Raw genomic sequence first — 19,321 nt, 5'->3', positions numbered from 1 at the left:
CGGTGGCATTGCGATCACATTCATTTGCATAATTTCACAGTGGCCAGGTGCGTGCGTGTGCAATCTTACGATCCGTGCTGAATTAGGCCAAGAGTCTTTCCTCCTTTTACTGCAGCATTGCACATCGTGACTGCCACCCCCATGTAATACTATTTACCTTACAATAACTATACAGACATACAGACTACAACTGCACAGGGTAGCTGATTCCGATCCTTATGTTCTGGTATATCTGACACAGCAGTAATTGCAGCCAGTGCAGGCACTTCCCATAGTAACTATAAGGCACGCTGTTAGAGAGGTCCAGGTTGCAGCCTATGCCACACGGGATATCGTTTTTTAGCCTTAGTATTGTACACTCACATCTGGCTGACCAGCTTCTGCTGGAACCCTGTGCTCTGCTAGTCACCCTCAGCCCGGTGACGTCCATCCTCGGTACTGCTCGGATCCAGATCTGATGCCAGGAAGATGACGTTTTGCCTCAATTTAGAATCCGAAAATGGCGGGAGATCAGAGTCCCTGCTTGGATCCACTCGGGTTAGATAAGCTCGGGTGGGTTCGGTTTTCTGGAAACCGAACCTTCTCATATTTAATTACCACTCTTCAGTTGCAAATGTAGATGCAATCGAGAAGCACATGACTCCACATCCCCCTCACTTGTGTGTGCCCATGTGGGCTATTGCTTTATATTCGCTATCTAATCTCATTGTCTATCTCTGTTTTGTTATTGGTACTATTGAGTTTTCCTTCAACAGTCTATAATCTCATTCACAGTATTCATTCAATCATCTAGGAACCAGCCAACTTGCCCATTTATGGTCCTGGTGACTGATTGCCCTATATATCCTATCAAGGCTGGGTACACACCTGTGTGACATGTCCGCTGACCCAGGGATCCACAGACCTAGCAGCAGATTTAGATGTCAGTTACTGGTAAGTGTTTGGGCTGTCGGCAGGTCGCATGTACACACAGCCAGATGCACTGATATGTCTGCAAGATATAATGGTATCAGCTAAGCAGCAGGTCCGATGTGATAAGTCTGTGACCAACAATGTTCACACACATATCTTCTGTACACACGTACAGATGCACTATGCGATATGTCAGCAGACTGAATGCCATAGCGCATAGCGTGTATCCAGCATAAGACTGTTATCTCCTACTAACAACAGTGACCGGTGACTACACTCCTGTTCCCATCATTACTGTATCAGTAGTAATTCCACTGGTTGCTGTTGGAAATATGCTGCTGCAGAATAATCAGTAATCCCAAAGAGAAACAACATATAAGGAACAAATTAGACAATATGATGTTGTAGATATTTGTATTAAGAGAAAACTATTTACAGTAAATTAAAAATGATTAAAAAATTAGCAAAAACATTATTAGATAAAAATGAATTAAGAAATAAAATGTGATTATATATATATATGGTAAATAAAAATTAATTAAATCCATAGCCATAGTAATAGGCTATCTGATGTTCCTCTAGCTCCTGCTCAATATTCTTGGCCCTCTCCTGATGTATTTGTAGGCCTCTCGCTCCCTCTCCCTCTGCGCCTTCCTCTTCAAAGCCTGGATTTTGTCTCTTTTCTCCTCTGTAATTGGTATTGAGACTTCCAACTCCAGATAGCTGGTTGGTCTGGCAAACCGGTTGCATGGGCCACGGTTATTTGGTAAATGTTCTGTAAAACAACATCATAAAATGAGTTTAGCCATTTTTATACTGTTTGTAACAATATTATCTTGGAGGCGTTTCATAAGAATCAGAGAGATAAAACTAGGCCAATAAATTAGAAAAAAAGGAATGGAACTTTATACAGGTTTACACTGATGCCCGGGGAAGTGATGAGATATTGTGGTGTGTTATGGGTAATTCTCTTCAGGTAAGGACACCTATCAGCTTCTTAGGGCTGTTATTTGCCTCACCCTCTATGATGTCACAATGGAGCAGTGGCACTGACATCACTTCCAACAGCCAATCAGAAACCATTTTAAATGAAAAATAATTTGTCAGGATGATTTAGAATTTTATTTTTCAATAACATTAGCATTAAAGGCAAGAGTAGGGCCATTGAGAGAGCCACAGTGCCAGGGTGCTGAAGGGGGTGTGGCCCATACATGCCTACTCTCCCGGGAATTGCGGGAGACACACGATTTTTCAGGTAACCCCCGGCAACCCCAGAAGAGTAGACATATTTCCCGCATCCTGCCCACTTCCTAGTGAAGTGAGCAGGATGGGGAGATTTTACCTAGATTTATCGGGTCCGTAGGGAAGGGGGCGGGGCTAAAAGCGCAAATTGCATCATTTAGCCCTGCCCCCTCCTCACGAATCAGCGAATCGAGGGGGTTTTCTGTAAAGGGGCGGGGCGTAATGCCATCTATCATCTGGCCCGCCCCCCAAAGAGGAGAGCAGCAGGTCCCCTCCTGCTGCTCCCGGAAAGCTGCCCAGGAATGTTGGCAAGTATGGTGTGGCCAAACCTGGGAGGCGTGACCATACCCCCTTAAAAAAAAAATACTATGTCCTCCTCAGCAGCAGGTAATTATTACTAGTACCTGTTCCCCTCTCAGCGCCTCTTTGCCGCATATTTGCATGTATTATCATGTATATTTCCACAGCCAGGATAAAATTACTCCTTGTTATATGAAGTCTGCCATTGCTAGATTCAGTTTTATGTATTTTAATATGAATGTGGACTTTCTGTCCCGAATAAGGCTGAGGAGTCAGGCTTTAGCGATTCATAATCACCCCTTAACGGGGGAGGAATGTGGCAGAGTGGATCTCTCCCACATTTGAGGAAAGGGTTAACCTTGTGAAGATCAGGGAAGAACCACACCCTTTCCTGAATCAAGAGGAGTTCAGCTATATACACCTGCTACTATGGGGTATATTTACTAAGTGCAGGTTTTTAGAAGTGGAGAACAACCAATCAGTTTCTACTTAACATTTATCTAGCACTATCTAGAAGATAATAGCTAAAATCTGATTGGTTGTTACGGGCAACATCTTCACTTCTAAAAACCCGCACTTTAGTAAATATACCTCTATACAGAGAGCATAGGCGAAACTAGAGATCTGGTAATGGGTGGTTCCAGTTTTAGCACCGTGTCAGATATTGTGTTACATATAATGTATATATGTTCTAGAGTTATAGGGGCAGTGTGTCTGTTAGGCAAAAGGGAACATTTGTGTTCACCCAAGGCGCAGCTGCGCTTTACAGAGAATATTTGGCCATTCACATCAGTCCCTGTCTCAGTGGAGCTTACACTCTATATTCCCTATCACATATACTGTATACACACACTCTATATTCCCTATCACATATACTGTACATACACACTCACTCTCTAGGGTTCTTTTTTCCTGGGAGCCAATTAACCTACAGTATATTTTTGGAATGTGGGAGGACCACAGGTAAGAGACAGCAGTTATGGAACTGAGGGCCTGATTCAGACCCGCACGCGAGCGCTCGCAAGCGGGTCGATGTTGGCCCATTGCGCATGCGCACGACGGACAGCGCTAGGTTACACAGGTAAGAAACAAAAGATGGAGCGGAGAGTGCCAGGTTACACAGTTAAGAGACATCCAGTGTAAGGAAGGATTAGCATGCAGATGACAGCCAGAGATACAGCATGCAAAGTGACAGATATAAGCAGGCTGGAGGGACACAAGATGACCAGTAGTGAAAAACAGGTCAACAATATGCTAGAACTTGAGTAAGGTTATGTTTTAAACGATTTAGCAATTTAGCGGATTGTAAAACAGGGCAAATAATTTGATTTGTCACCATATTTTTTTCTAGAACAGAACTTGTAACAGACAGGCTTTGAAATGCCCTTATAATTTCTGCCCCTCTTTGCTTTCCAAGCTTTCATGCCTAGCTTTACTCGGCACAAATAACAAAAGTAATCATGTGTCTCCCAACACCCCACAAACTCAACTCACCCCCTCTTCCGTAAGTGCTCAAGTAAACCTAATTTAATTTAAGGGGATTTATACAGAAAAGAAGGTCAAAGGGGCATTGGATACACTGGTAAATATATAATTATGTGGATGCCAATGCTTGCTGGCATATTACAATGTTGCCAGCTTTGCTTGCTGATATATAATTGAATTGGTATCTCTGGCAGGTGTATAATTATCTAGGCACCTCTGCCAACTTATACATCAGCATATGGATGGCTACAATATAGAACTTGATAGTTGGAGTTATATCCTGTGCTCCCTTCTGTGTTCTCTTGTTTGCTGGAGTATATCCTTACCTGAGAGGGATTTTTTGCTTTCCCCACGGCCGGTCCCTGGGTACTCTATAAGCAGACTGAGAGCACCAGAGCTGGGAGTCTGTATGGAGGAGATGCAAAGCATCCTGTGATGCTGGCGTCCCTAGGATCTCTACCCCCTGGAAGTCCCTGGCTGTGCACTGTTGCTCCTGGCGCTGACAGCATTTCAAACATGGCGCCAGAAGCGAGCCAATCACAGCTCGCCAAATAGCAGCCAATCAGGAGCAGATGCGTCATTTAGCCCGGAACCCGCAAATTGCAAGGTTTTCCTGTAAAGGGGGTGGGGCATCATTTAGCCCAGCCCCCTCACTACAGGAATGCAAATTTCTTGATAAGAAACAGAAACCTCAGAAAAGTGCGCAATCAAACTCAGAGTGCAGCTGGAGACTGTACACAAGAGTAAACACCAAACTATACTCAGGATAGCATAAAGATTACACAAAAAAGTCTTAAAAGCGATCCCGTACCAATTTACATATAAAGACACCATAATGTGAAACACATTTAATATTAAAACAGTATTCACCATTGGTATTAAAACCACCTGACAATCCTTTCCAATCAGGTAGAGGTGGAATTAGATCACATATTCTGTATATAGAATTCCAGTTCTTCAGGAGATAGTTTCTCTTAAATGCATCTTGGAAGATCTGTAAAAAATCAAACAAAAAAACACAAAGATAGTGCAGATTTCTTTTAAAACAGCATTTAATTACAGGTTGCACTTACAATTTGTAAGAAGCTAAAAGCATAAAACATGTCTCCAGTGGCAAATACAGTAACTGGCATCAACGGACGCTTTCCCCTAATCCCAGATGTATAAAGGGATGGTAAAATCCGGATTTCCACCTAATACAATCCTTCGGTCTAACGAAGGACTGTATTGTCTGAAACGCGTTAAGAGAGGCACATCTATCTGCGGACTCTTGGTACAAGTAGCTCCGACAGTGTGTGCCCTTTGGTGGACCTGAATATCCGGATTGTGGGGCAGATAGCTCTATGTGTAAGGTGTCTGACTGCTATGTCATAAGTGATAGATTTGAGTTCTGGGTATGACAGTATTTTGAAATGTGAGTTAAATAAAGAGGATGTGAGTGGAGGTGCTTGGGGAGGTGGCCAAATGGGGGAGTCAGCCAGGGAGGACATAGGGGTGGCCAGGAGATGCCGCGGATGAAAGAAGAGGAAGCTACAAGTGAAAATTATTATAAATAGAAAAAAGAAACAGAAATTTGACAGACCCAAACAGTGCCCCCAGCCCCATGGTGCCCTCTGCCATTGCACATGTCGCACCACTCTAGTTACGGCCCTACCTGAATCTCCCACCTTTCAGAGGCTTCCTATTAGGAGGAAGCAAACAGTTCTGAAACCCTTCATGAAGTTTCATTGTATCCTAGAGTAGAATAGCCCCTTCTGGAGATAAAGGGAGTTTTACTGCAGAGGAGGCCTGAGAGGAAATCACTTTGTATACTGTTTTGTGTTTAGTTTGCACTAGGATGTGACTGTGGGCCTGATTCTTCACATATCGCTATTGCAGCAGCGATTAGACCCGCAGTCATGTTGCAAAAATATGCTAATTTCTGCAATCGCACTGCATGGGGACGCCCACTACCTCCTACTACCACTATCTCACATCCATAATACTTTGCTGTCCTGCATATACATCGGGAACATTGAGTAACATTGGACCCTCACGCACAATTGCAACAGGTCAGACCATACTCAGAAATTGCTAACCTCATCACACGCAGTAAATGCTCAAACTGTATATGGCATCGCAGTGGTTAATTTATGCACGCCTATGTAACAGCGTTCAAATGGATAGGCACACCTGCGTTTCTCCGACCACTCCCCCGTCACCACCCCCTAACGCTGACGTCCCGTCCCTCAATCTGCGATGGCTTTCTGAGTGCGTGATCGCAGTGTGATCACAATGCTAACTCACACACATGCACTGCAATGCATACTCATGCGCAGTACACAACAATCGCAGTTGCGATCAGTAATGAATCAGGCCCAGTGTGTGTATGTATCCCATGCAGAAAAAAATGGGTACTTAGAGGATTTGAGGATTCCCCCTGTGACCAGCAGTCACAAAGCCTGCCCATAGCTGCTATTTGCTGTTCGGTACTCCCAAAAGTTGTTTCCTGAACATGTACAGGTGGAACAGTGATCTATTCCACAAGTAGCGTACACTGGGCCTGATTCAGACCCGCTCGCGAGCGCTATGCGCTCGCAAGCGGGTCGATGGTGGCCCAGTGTGCATGCGCACGATGGAGCGGCTCCGTCGTGCGCATGCGCGAGACCCGGATAGCGACAGGCAAACCGTCGCTCCGGGTCTCGTACCAAAGGGGGCGTGCTGTCGATGTTGAGTGACAGCACGTCCCCTTTGGTGGGAGGGCCGGGGGAGTGGCTGCCGAAATGGAGGCGTTACCATGTGAACGCCTCTGTTTGGGGCCGGCCCCACTGACATCACGAGTGATGTCAGTGGGAGAGATTTCGGCTCTGTGAGAGCCGTAATCTCTCTGGGGCTTGCGGCAACGAGACCCTACCACAAGGGTCTCGTCGCAAGCTCGATGGTCGCGATGGTCTTGACCATCGCGACCATCTTCCTGGCCGATCGCTATAGCTGAGGGTGGTCACCAACAGCTATGCGAGCGGCCAGGAGGCCGCTCTAAAAAACAAGAAGGCCGGCCCTGATTCAGAGCGAGCGCTCTGTCAGAGCGTCCGGCTCTGAATCAGGGCCACTATTCTTAGCACAATGAAAACTGCTTGTTCACTTTTTTCTTTGCACAGGATTGGCAGGTTAGAAACTTTTTTTAAATGTTATTTTGTCTTTTTTTGTCTGTACTCTGTAGTATGTTTATAATTGTGTTTGAGGATCGAATGCCCTGTCAGGCTGAATTCCCTCCAAAACTGACTCAGGCTCTCTACCTAGGAGGACACCTAAAGGCTCCTGTCCCTGAGAAGAGCTCTGACTGACCTCAGGGAAACAAATTCCCACCTACTGTTGCAGTGATGGTGGGCCTGAAGACCCATGTCTCCCAGTGCTTCTTTTTATGTTCTACACTATGTGATCGGTTAAACACATTTCAGACATTCCATATTAAAGACTAAAAGTGAAATTAAGTATATAACCTGAGTGCGAAACAACAGATCATGGATTGATAGACCAGACTTCATTTCGTTCAATTACTGTAAATAATTCTGTAGCTTGAGTTCCCTCCTACATGTTGCCTAGCAAACTGACCGACAAACATGATACAGTACTTTCTCTCAGTAAACGGCCTCTCTGTGTAGGAAATTACACAGATTGTAGTGCACTGCCATTCATCAGATTCTGTAATTCATACAAGCTGTATGTAATACACCCATGCATGCCCGGTGACAGGGGGGTACTAAAGGTACACCGTCCTGGGCCCCGAGGTTCAGAGGGGCCCCGTGGTACGGATAGGCAATTAAATATTATTTACATAGCGACCGCATGGACCAGGTAGAAATAGAAAATGAACAATGAATAAAGCCAGCCATGGTAACCCAAGCCCCGCCCCCAACCCATGTAATCCCCCCGTCACCTGGTGTGTGCATGTGTTATTGTAATGTATGACACTGTCAGGGCTCCATTACAACCCACCCCTGGTGACCCCTCCCACTGTGACCCCTCCCCGTCAGCTGCTGTGTGCATGCTTCATTGTAATGAATGACACTGCAGTTCCGCGGCCTTATTACACCCGATCCTGGCCCTTCTGTCACCTTCCTTGCCACCACAGGAGCCACCTATGAAGAGCAGGAGCGGCGCAACCTGGCTGCAAGGCAAGCCCAAGCTGCAGTAGCAGCACCACTGTCCGCTCTAAGAGATGAGTACTACATACTGTACACACTGATTGACAGCCTGCATCATGAGTGACAGGGGTAAGTGGATTACCACTTTATTTCATTTCCATTCTGACATTATAATAAAAGATATATGTGTGTGTATATATGTATATATATATGTATATAAATATATGTATATCTATATATACTGTATATCTATGTGATGATGATGATTATCCGTTTAGTCGACATCGACTTTCGGACACTTTATGGATCAGTGAACGCCACGCTTCTCTTTCTCTGACCGCTTCCTTCAGGTCATTTATGGGCATATTCGTGTCAGCCTTTATTGTGTCCAGCCAACGAGTTCTTTGGAGTCTTCTTCTTCTGGACCCGCTGACGAATCCAAGCATTAGCGCTGTTTCTAGGGAATTAGCCCGCATGACATGTCCAAAATACGAGAGTCATTGTTTGGTGATCTTGCCTTCTAATGATATTTTTGGTTTGACCCGCTCTAGGACTGCCTTGTTCGTATAAATTGCTGTCCATGGTATGCGCAGCATTCGTCTCCCGCACCACAATTCAAAAGCGTTGATTTTCTTGCGATCTGCCTTTCTGAGTGTCCAGGTTTTGCATGCATACATAGAGATCAGAAAAACAAATGCATTGACCAACCGTGCTTTTGTTGCGCTGCTGATATCGTTGCTCTTCCATATCTTCGTCATTCCTAGCATAGCATTGCGGCCAAGTGCAATTCATCACTTTATTTCAGTAGATGATTCTCCACTGCGATCAATCTTAGAACCCAGAAAGAAGAAGTCTCGTACCGATTCGCCTTCCTCATTATCGATTGCAATATGGACTGCATCGTCACTTGCCGTAGTCATTATCTTTGTTTTCTTGATGTTGAGGTACAGTCCCATGCCCTCGCTTTCTTCTTTGACTCTTCTGACCAGATATTCTAGGTCTTTTCTACTTTCAGCAAGCAGAGTCGTGTCATCAGCATATCGTAGATTGTTGATGTTCCTCCCTCCGATTTTTACTCCAATTGTAGACTCGTCCAAACTGCATCGTCTCATGATCATTTCGGCGTAAAGATTGAATAAAGCTGGCGAGAGAATACAGCCTTGTCGAACGCCTTTTCCGATCTTGAACCAATCCGTGTTGCCAAAAGCTGTCCTGACTGTGGCTTCTTGACTCATGTAGAGTGATCGCATCAGTTTCTCCAGGTGCTCAGGAATGCCCATCTGCCGTAAACATTCCCATAGCTTGTCGTGATCAATGCAATCAAACGATTTGCTGTAGTCAATGAAGCAAATGTACACGTCCTTTTGATACTCTCATGTCTTTTCCATAATCCATCGCAGGTTTGCGATTTGATCTCTGGTCCCCCGTCCCCTGCGAAATCCAGCCTGCGTGTCTGGGAGCTCCTTCTCTACAAAGTAGGCCATGCGTCCCAAGCGGGACAAATACTGATCTAGTCCAATTTTTGGGCCATGAGTTCATTCTCCATATCTGCTGTATATATAACATAACATATATATATATAAAACACCTGTTACTAATAATTGATAGTTCCTCCACCCAGATTATGTTTGATGCTGCTACAGGTATCTAGGCTAATCTGGGAAAACCTATGATGAGAATATGCGAACATATGTATTGCTGAGCTATATATGAAATGTCAGTACAAATGCATAACAATACACATTTATTAATTATACTTATACTACTTTACTTTTCTATGTCTTCTTTCAGGTTCTTACGTTGCTGTCCCCTTGGACACTCCTCTTCCGGTAAGTAACTCACACTTGTAGATTTCAGCTATTAGTTTTTTAAAAAATAACAACACACACATTTGCAATAAAGCATATACTTTCTTATTGCATTCCTTTGAAGTCCATAGAATATATTGTATAACTACATGTAACACGCTTCCATCACAATTTATACAAATACATATGTGACTTAACCTTTACTCCCCCCTCTCTAACGTCCAGTATCAAATGTTGGTGTAACAGTTCCAGAGAAGTAAATCACTGCCAATTTCCCGTACAATAGTCCAATCTATGCTTCCCCAGCAGTGAGACAATAACTAATGCAGTCCTTCAACAGTGTATGCAATGTAGCTCTCCACAATTTTAATGCAGTGTGTGGAGGGTTGACACTCCTTTCCCTCAAGTATATTGTTACAGGCTTAAATGAAGAGAGGTAGAAGTCAAGGTCAAAAGTTTATATGTGAAATGGTTAATAACCCCTTAGTGCTAGGTTGTTGACTAATAACTTTAAATATATCACTGTCTCTAGTTGTTATCACTTGCACAGGCAATTTTGTTACAGCTCCCAATCCATTGAGTGCAAAAGAGGACTGGATCTGTTATAGTATTATACTATATGACACCAAAATCCCTTTTCTTCTCACCCAGCACTGGCTTTTGCTTCGATAGTTTCTAGTAATTTGGTAAATGACTTACAAAAAAACAGCGCTGTACTTATGATTTTATTCCTATAAGGATTCCCACATGCCTCACGTTCTCCTGTGATCCTCTGAGTCAGCTGCTGACTATAATATAATTATGGATGTATTCCAGATAATGTGAGTGGTACTCACTACATATGTATAGCGCTGCTGCTATACTTAATGCTATCCCTGTGTGTGTTCACTGACACGGTCACTGTAATTGGCTATATTCAATATGTAAGGGGCAGCCAGAATAATAACCGGCATGTACCTCAGCCAGCCCGGCCTCCGTATCAGCTGCTTCCCTGTCTGTCATCTGTGGCTGTAGGACCCAGAAACCCCGCCTCTGAGGCCTCTGGCTTCCTATACTGCCGGGGACCGCTCCACGCTATAGCCGCCCGCGTCTCACCACTGCCGCTGCATCAGCCTTCACTCTGGGCGGCCAGACTTTATACACAGCCACCGCTGCTGCCAGTAATCTCGGCACTGCAACGCTGAGAGACCTCTCCCATGCGGCTCCGGATGCCCTTCTCTGGCCGCGCTCCACCTGACTCCCGGCTGCCGTTGGTTACAGCTCTGAGGCAGCGCTACGGGGGAGTCAGAGGACTTGGCTCTGGAAGTGGGAACAGCTAACTGATTCCAACTGCCACTGCCTCTTATGGTGCGTACACACTGGGCGATAAAGTGGACGACTGAACGATAACGATATCGTTATCGTTCAGTCGTCCACTTTATCGTCCATTTTTAACCCCAAAAAGATGAACGATAACGACGACGTGCGTTCCCGCGGGTCGTTCGTCATTATCGTTCATCGGGCTGACATGCAGGCCAACCTGACGATCTCGTCAGGTTGCTGCATGTCAGGGAATGGGGGAGAGAGCCCGGCGCTGAACGATATCGCTAATGATATCGTTCAGCGGCTTCGCTCAATGTCATGAACAACATTGAGCACAGCCTGCCGGGGACAACACTACACGATATCGCTCAGGGAGCATATCGTGTAGTGTAGTGTGTACCCACCATTACTGTCCCTGGCCTTACCACCTGACACTGGTCATGTGACCTACTTCTCTCCCGCCTGTGCCTTCTAGTACCTTCCACCTCTCCTATAATAGAGGCCCCTACCCTGCATGCTCAATGCCCTGACCCTGACTTCTACCTCCCTGTACAAAAAATACAGGTTACATACGTGTCTATAAATACATTTATACATTGTACAAATTTATTAACCCTATCATTTTTTTATATAACAACAAATCATAGTGTACCCCCCTAACTAAACGCCTAACTAAACCACTAAACAATATATATATGAAGGTGGTAGTGTCGGCGGGGGTATGGGAGTTTAAAGTGGGGGGTGGGCCTCCAGAGACATCAGTGTACAGGGCCCCAAGATTTCTGTTGCCGGCCCTGCACCCATGAGAGTACTACTTTGATATACACAGATTTGTATAATAATTGTGACTATGGAATTTGCAATGCTTTTGAATCAAGAGTACACTGATGGTTCTGTCTCCTGACCAATATATAATATATGCACAGGCAATATCGTCCATCCCATTGTGTAAAGCTGCTTGGAGATCCAAAGAGACCATGTTATGCACCCTAATCACCTTCCCCATCCCTATCATTACTGCAGCAAGAGCTACACTTCCATAATCGCTGGAAACCTGGGTGTCTGTATAGGAGTGTGTCTCCAGCTCAAGTATATGGATATCATAACGGTGCTATGCTTGGGAATGCCGAAAACCAGGAAAAAGTACAATATTCCACAGCTAATGATGTGTATCTTATATGAGGTTTAGTTATGATTGTTTGGAAACACTTTTTTATCAGTTATTTATATTTTGCACAATTTCTAGCATGCATTATTCCCTCAGTAACACTTTGTTTATGGCTGGCATGCAGGGATTTGTAGTTCCATGCTAGCTGTCTCTGCTGTAGCTGTAGCAGTAATAGTCATTCTATTCTGTATATTATTTCTTATGACAAGCCATGCACATTCATTTCACACTTTCTGTCAGACTCCTGTTAGACATTCCAGTGAGCAGTAGAGGGAGCTAAAACAGTGCTCTTTGCTATTATCATAGCTCCCCTTAGTGGGCTAAAGAGAAACTGCAGGCAAGATTTTCTTATGTATTCAATTAATTGATCATGGCTATATTACATGATTACTGCATATTAGTTTGAGTGAGTTTCTGCAGTCACACAGGACTTCTGTAGAGGTATGCTAATGTTCTTTATTTTGTTCACATAGATTAGCACATGCATGTCTTGCTAGCATGTCCGCAAATGTTTGCATCTCTATATATATTTTGTTCTGCAGAAGTAAAATCTACTTTTTTCCTAGTTTATTCTTTTCTTGTGTGTAAACTAAGTTAATTTTACTAACAGCTCATTGTTAGGCTCTATGTGTCCATTTTTAATTATGATCTGTTTCCTTTTATAGACATATACGTATTTTTGAAATAGCAATTATTTTTGTAACCAGGCAAAATGTGTAATTCAGTCTTTCTTTCATCATTATATAGTTTGTTAGCACAAAATATAATGTTCTGTATTCCAATTAATTATGGAATTAGCTCTAGTGCGGGAATCCTTTCCTGAATATATACAACAGTGCATGTGCTTTTCACAAGAAGGTGGATAGTATATAAAATGTATTAATCTTTTACTTGGAGTAGTTGGAATTTCAAAATTAGTTTGGAATAAATGCCTTCACAATAAACACATGCAAATATGGGTGATTCCTAACAATGAATTCTACAAATATATCCAGTGGCCCATTCCTCCCCTCTCTTTACTTTAATACATTGTATAAATCATATCTGTGTCCTCTGCAAAGTGAAGAGAAAATGAAAACCTTAGGTTTATAGAGAGAGGGGTGATTAGCAGTGGTGTCACCGGGTGTGTTGATACCCAGTGCCGCACCTTGAACCCCTCACGGTGGGGGCTTGCCTCTCCTGACAAAGGGGTGCGTGTAATGGATGGCGCGCATCATCTATCACCATTTGTCGCGGCTCTGTGACACCATCCGAGGGGGTGACACCAAAATAGCAGAGCCGGCTCCCACCAGACTCCCATAGTAATGCCACTGGTGATTAGTCTGGTTACCAAACTGAGGGATCTATGTACTAACTGGAGAAAAGGGGGTGAATCGTTAAATGCAGTGAAAATCCCTGTGCATATTGCTAACTGTTTGCCTGTTTTTCACGCTGCCATAGGCTTTTAAGGCTGTGTTAAGGGTCTGAGATGTTATTTACCGACTAGAGTTTTCTCTTGCGCTCGCTTTACCCCATGTGGCTGTTCCTACATTCCTCAGTGTCCTGAAGATCGGTCCGGACGCCATTGATGTTTGTTTGTTTGTCTTCTATTAAAGTTATTTAAATTGAAAAAAAAGTAGAACTATTAAGCTGCTGCGCATGTGATTCTCCATAGCCCACATGTCTCCATGATGCAGTTTACAGTACATGCCGACAGGGGAGGTGACAGCCAATTAGCATGCGGGACCAATTTTTTGTCTAAAGGATGTCATGCAGGCTCAGAAGTCCGTCATGCAGGCAAAATTCGTCACCCTTGGCGATTACTTGATGTTCACTCTCCTCGGTGGGTCTAATCTTAGCAACAATAGCAGAAGCAGGCGAAGCAGGAGCGGCTATTTCTCTGCGGTATAAATGGAAACACTCCCAGCGCTATGTGCACCCAATAAGGCTGCAGCATAGACTGCAAACAAATTCTGTGTAAATTTGTGACAACCACAACTTTATAGATAATAATAATAAACAGTCTGCGCATCCACTGTTACTTACCCTCTCAAAAGACAGTACTATATATGAGAATCAATTAGCGTGATTTAAAATGTGTCAAAAAGAATGTTGTAACATCTAATATTAACACAGCATGAATATATGATTGTCAAGATGTTATGACTGTTTAGTAGAATCACAACACAAACATAAGAATGTCAAGATGTCAAAAATATATTTAATTTACCATTAGAAACTAACATATTTAAAAACAATGAATAAAAAATAAACACATGTCATATCACATAGTATTAAACATTTACCCATTTAAAACTCTAGTTAATTTGATAAAAGATTGTTGCAGACCTCTTGGATAATAAGCAATATAGATCACTCACTGGATTGTGAGTCCTATCAATCCGGATACACCTCTGTATAATTATAATTAAAAGTACTCTCCAGCTGGATACGTGGAATCAAATCAACAAGGTGGTGAGTGTAACTTGTCACAGATATATAGTGGCCTTCTTTGTAAGTTAGTTCTGAAAAATGGCCAACACAAACTAAATGTCACAATTGGTGTCTGCGAGTTACCTGTCTCAGGTGGTGATCGGGTTTCAACGGAGGCCGGCATGACTGGAACCACAGATGATGTAGATGAATAGCTCTTTTATTATAAGAAGTGGGTAGCAGTGAGAACTGCCTTTGGTGATGAGTGACTGGAACTGGAAACTTGAGACGTTGGAATGTAACCAGAAGGAACTTGGAGGGACCGGACTGGGACCGGCAGGTAGGCTGACTGAGCTGGTCGGGTTACTAGTAGATGGGCTTGCAGACTGATGGTAGCGTGGAGGCTACGTGGAGCGGCTGGATAGCCGTGGGTAAATGCTGGTATCTGGGTACCTACGTGGAGCGGCCGGTTAGCCGTGGGTAGACGCTGGTAGCTGGGTGGATACGTGGAGCGGCTGGATAGCCATGGGTAGACGCTGGTAGCTGGGTAGCTACGTGGAGCGGCTGGATAGCCGTGGCTAGACGCTGGTAGCTGGGTGGCTACGTGGAGCGGCTGGATAGCCGTGGGTAGACGCTGGTAGCTGGGTGGCTACGTGAATAGAACTGATGAGCTTGGAACTTGACTCTGGACTGGAATAACGTGACAATGGCTGAAGGGAAATCAGGTAATGCTGAGACGAGAGTTAAACAGGGTGATCCGGAAATGCTGTGACAAGGTTGGAACTCAGGTGCAGGCTGGATTGGATAATTGGGAATAACAGGTTTCAGGAAGGAATGGGTAGGTTTGGGAATTTTAGGTTCAGGGAGGGAGTAGGTAGGTAAAAGGAGCAGGAGTTGATCCACAGCAGGAAGCAAGGCGGGGTGACACGATGCAGGTTTACAGAGTGCCAGGGACCAACCAGGAGTAGGACTAGCAGCAGAGCACAGGCCAGGTATTGCCGTAACAGGACGACTGGATGCCAGGTATTACTGTAGCAGGTTTACGGGATGCACCAGGGGTTGCTGCCAGCAGGTTAACTGGATTGCCAGGTATAGCTGTAACAGGTTTCAGGGATACACTTGAAATGCAGAAACAGCATGAACCATACACCACGGGAAGATGAGATGTTCAGGCCCAGAATGCTATCAGGGGAGGAAACATATACCCTGGGTCTGGCAGCAATTGGTGGATATGGACAGGTGGTCTGGCAGTAGCATTCTGAGTGGTGGAAGGCACAACATGCAGAGGAAGTATTCATCTCTGCAGCTCTGAGAATCAGAACCACACCTGCGACTCCAATCAGGGCTAGCACTGCTCACAGACAGGAGAGACCAGGTGCAGTAATTACTGTGACAGGAATGCATAGAGAAGTCAGAGCAGATCCCCCAGGAGAACTACAAACACAGATCCATGGGACAGCTGACAGGGGTAAGTCTCAAGTCAAAAGGTGACAACTAGACAGGGTCGTGACACTAAATTCCTGTATTGAAGGTGTGTCGTTATTCACAAATCCTCCTGCGGTCCTGAACAAGTATGTCCGCTTATATAAATGTATACTCACAGTCCCAGCGGCTCAAAACCTTGTGTTTAGCGATCAGTGACCGGATATTCCAGCTATCTGTGTGTTAAAATATCCTTGCCAGTAGCTGCACTCGGGAGTAGAGTAAATCCATATGGTGCGGGGGGTCCCCTAACAATCTTTCACTCAGTTGATGTGGGCAAAGGAATCGGCGTTGAAGTCAATATTACAGCCGGAAAAAGTACTCCTTATCCTGATTAGATGTGTTACACCTCGATCCCCGGAGGTATGTGTGACTGACACCCAGTCAGCAATCCTGCTGGAGCCTGGCTGGAGGGATACGACAGGTACACCGTCCAGATCGGTAACTTGTTGTATCCAATTCGTGAGATCAATGCAACAGTGTAACAGGGTCCAAAAAAGAGTCCCGCCAAACGCGTTTCGTCACAGTACCATGTGACATTCTCAAAGGCCATTTCTCTGCAATAGGTAGTCTAATAGTACACAGACCCCTGAATTTTAAAAGCTGCATAACTTGATAAATTGTAATATAGACAGATTAGATAGACAATGTATATTGTATAAACCTAATACCACTTCCAATAAAAATATTTATGTTTAGCAGATTAGTGTAAATGATGCTAATCTTGGCAGGTTTCGGGATTAGTCAGATCTCAGAGAGAAGTTTTGGATATGTATGTGGTATAGCAGTCAATAGGGATGAATTCTGAATCGCGCACAAAGTGGCTGTAGCTGTGCCTTTATTTACTGCCTTATGCTAATGCAAGAATCTATAGCACTAATGCTGGGGTTAATTTGTCTGATAGCGGAAACTCAGGCCGCCCAGTGATCTTACACGAACGACCACAACTGGTATCATTAGTTACTGCACTGGCACCAGCTCCGTGCTGGGTGCAGAGATACGTCAGACACAGGCTTCCCTTCCACGTACACGTGACTTTTTCACACACACCCACAACACTCCAATGACAATCCCACAAGACAGGGCGGTTCCGTGTTCTCACATTGTTGCCGCCCAGTTGTTACTCTGAAATGCCCATACGGCTGGATACTGCAGGACACACTTACACACTCTTAAAACTCATCTTCGGGAGCAGCCTGGAGAGGAGATACTGCTGGTCTATTTTACAGAAAAGTCAGAGACTTGTGGGTCAGCGAGGAGGGGGATGGGCTAAATGGCACAATTTGCATCATTTAGCCCCGTCCACTTACTACAGACCAGCAAATTCCCCATAAAATCTCCCCATCCTGCCCACTTCTTAGATGTGGAAGATCTGTCTACGAGATCAATAGTTTTTCATTTTTAATTGTTATTTGTATGTGTTTTATGGTTACATGTACCAGGATAACTACATTTTTAAAATATGGTTATGGTTGTGTGTAGTTATCTTGGTACATGTTAATAAATATAGGAACATTTGCCCTCCCCCTTCAGAAGCTGTGCAGCAGTTTGGCACTAGAGGGCAGTAAACCCTAAGGAGTGAGGCTATTCTGATGGAATACATACAGTATGACCTGCAACATCAGCTAGAAAACCAAAAAGAGTACTAAAAGAGTTATACAGTACTGTATGTGCACCATATATATGACTACCTGTATAGTGATATGACAAAATATCTGACACATATGTACAATCTACTATAATCTGTTCCCAGGTAGAGTACATCATATAAAATAGATGCAGATTGAATAGAAATAATATATTTTATTATTTAAAACTTAGAAACATAGAATTTGACAGCGTAAAAAATACACATTTCACCCATCTAGTCTGCCTTATTTTTTACTTTTTTGGTAACCTCAACCCTGTTTGATCTTTAATTCTTTGTAAGGATGTTCTTATGCCTATCCCAAGCATGTTTAAATTCCTTCACTGATAGAAATTTGTTTATTGATTTATTTTTTAAATTATATATTTTTATTATTTTTTTTATTCATTTGTACTTTTGTAAAATGTAAGAAAATTTTACACATGTATTTTTCTTTTATTTAAGGTCACTTCTTTATTTACCCTTTCTTTTTTCTATATACATAACTACAATGTGCTTTTGCTTATTAGAAGTATAAAATAAAGCATAAACAAGCAAAGTGTCTGATAGTAGCAGACTTAATTCAGCTCACCACCACTGTGCACACCAGAGCTAGACATTTTGGTGCCCTGCGCAAGAAAGCGCTTTGGTGCCTCCCCCCATCGTAAACAGGGACAGTGTGTTCCACAGGTGTGCGGGCCAAAAAGGGGCATGGTCTTGTAGGGAAAGGGCATGGCCACAATATAGTACCCCCAATTCATATTATACCACAAGTAGTGTCCTTTATACATGTTACGCTAAACTGTAGTAGTGATCACACAGTAGTAATGCCCCTTGCACATTATGCACACAGTACAAGTCCCCCCATTACACATTATGCTGCACAGCACAAGTCCCCCCCATTACACATTATGCACACAGTACAAGTACCCTCCATTACACATTATGCACAAAGTACAAGTACCCCCCATTACACATTATGCTGCACAGCACAAGTCCCCCCATTACACATTATGCACACAGTACAAGTACCCTCCATTACACATTATGCACACAGTACAAGTACCCCCATTACACATTATGCACACAGTACAAGTACCCCATTACACATTATGCACACAGTACAAGTACCCCATTACACATTATGCACACAGTACAAGTACCCCCCATTACACATTATACACACAGTACAAGTCCCCCTCATTACACATTATGCACACAGTACAAGTACCCCTCATTACACATTATGCACACAGTACAAGTACCCCCATTCCACATTATGCACACAGTACAAGTACCCCCATTACACATTATGCACACAGTACAAGTACCCCCATTACACATTATGCACACAGTACAAGTACCCCCCATTACACATTATGCACACCGTACAAGTCCCCCTCATTACACATTATGCACACAGTACAAGTCCCCCTCATTACACATTATGCACACAGTA

This window comes from Taudactylus pleione, unplaced genomic scaffold (genome assembly GCF_031769625.1).
Source record: "Taudactylus pleione unplaced genomic scaffold, aTauple2 ptg000095l, whole genome shotgun sequence".
In the NCBI taxonomy this organism is placed as follows: Eukaryota; Metazoa; Chordata; class Amphibia; order Anura; family Myobatrachidae; genus Taudactylus; species Taudactylus pleione.
Note: the sequence above shows the minus strand (reverse complement) of the source record.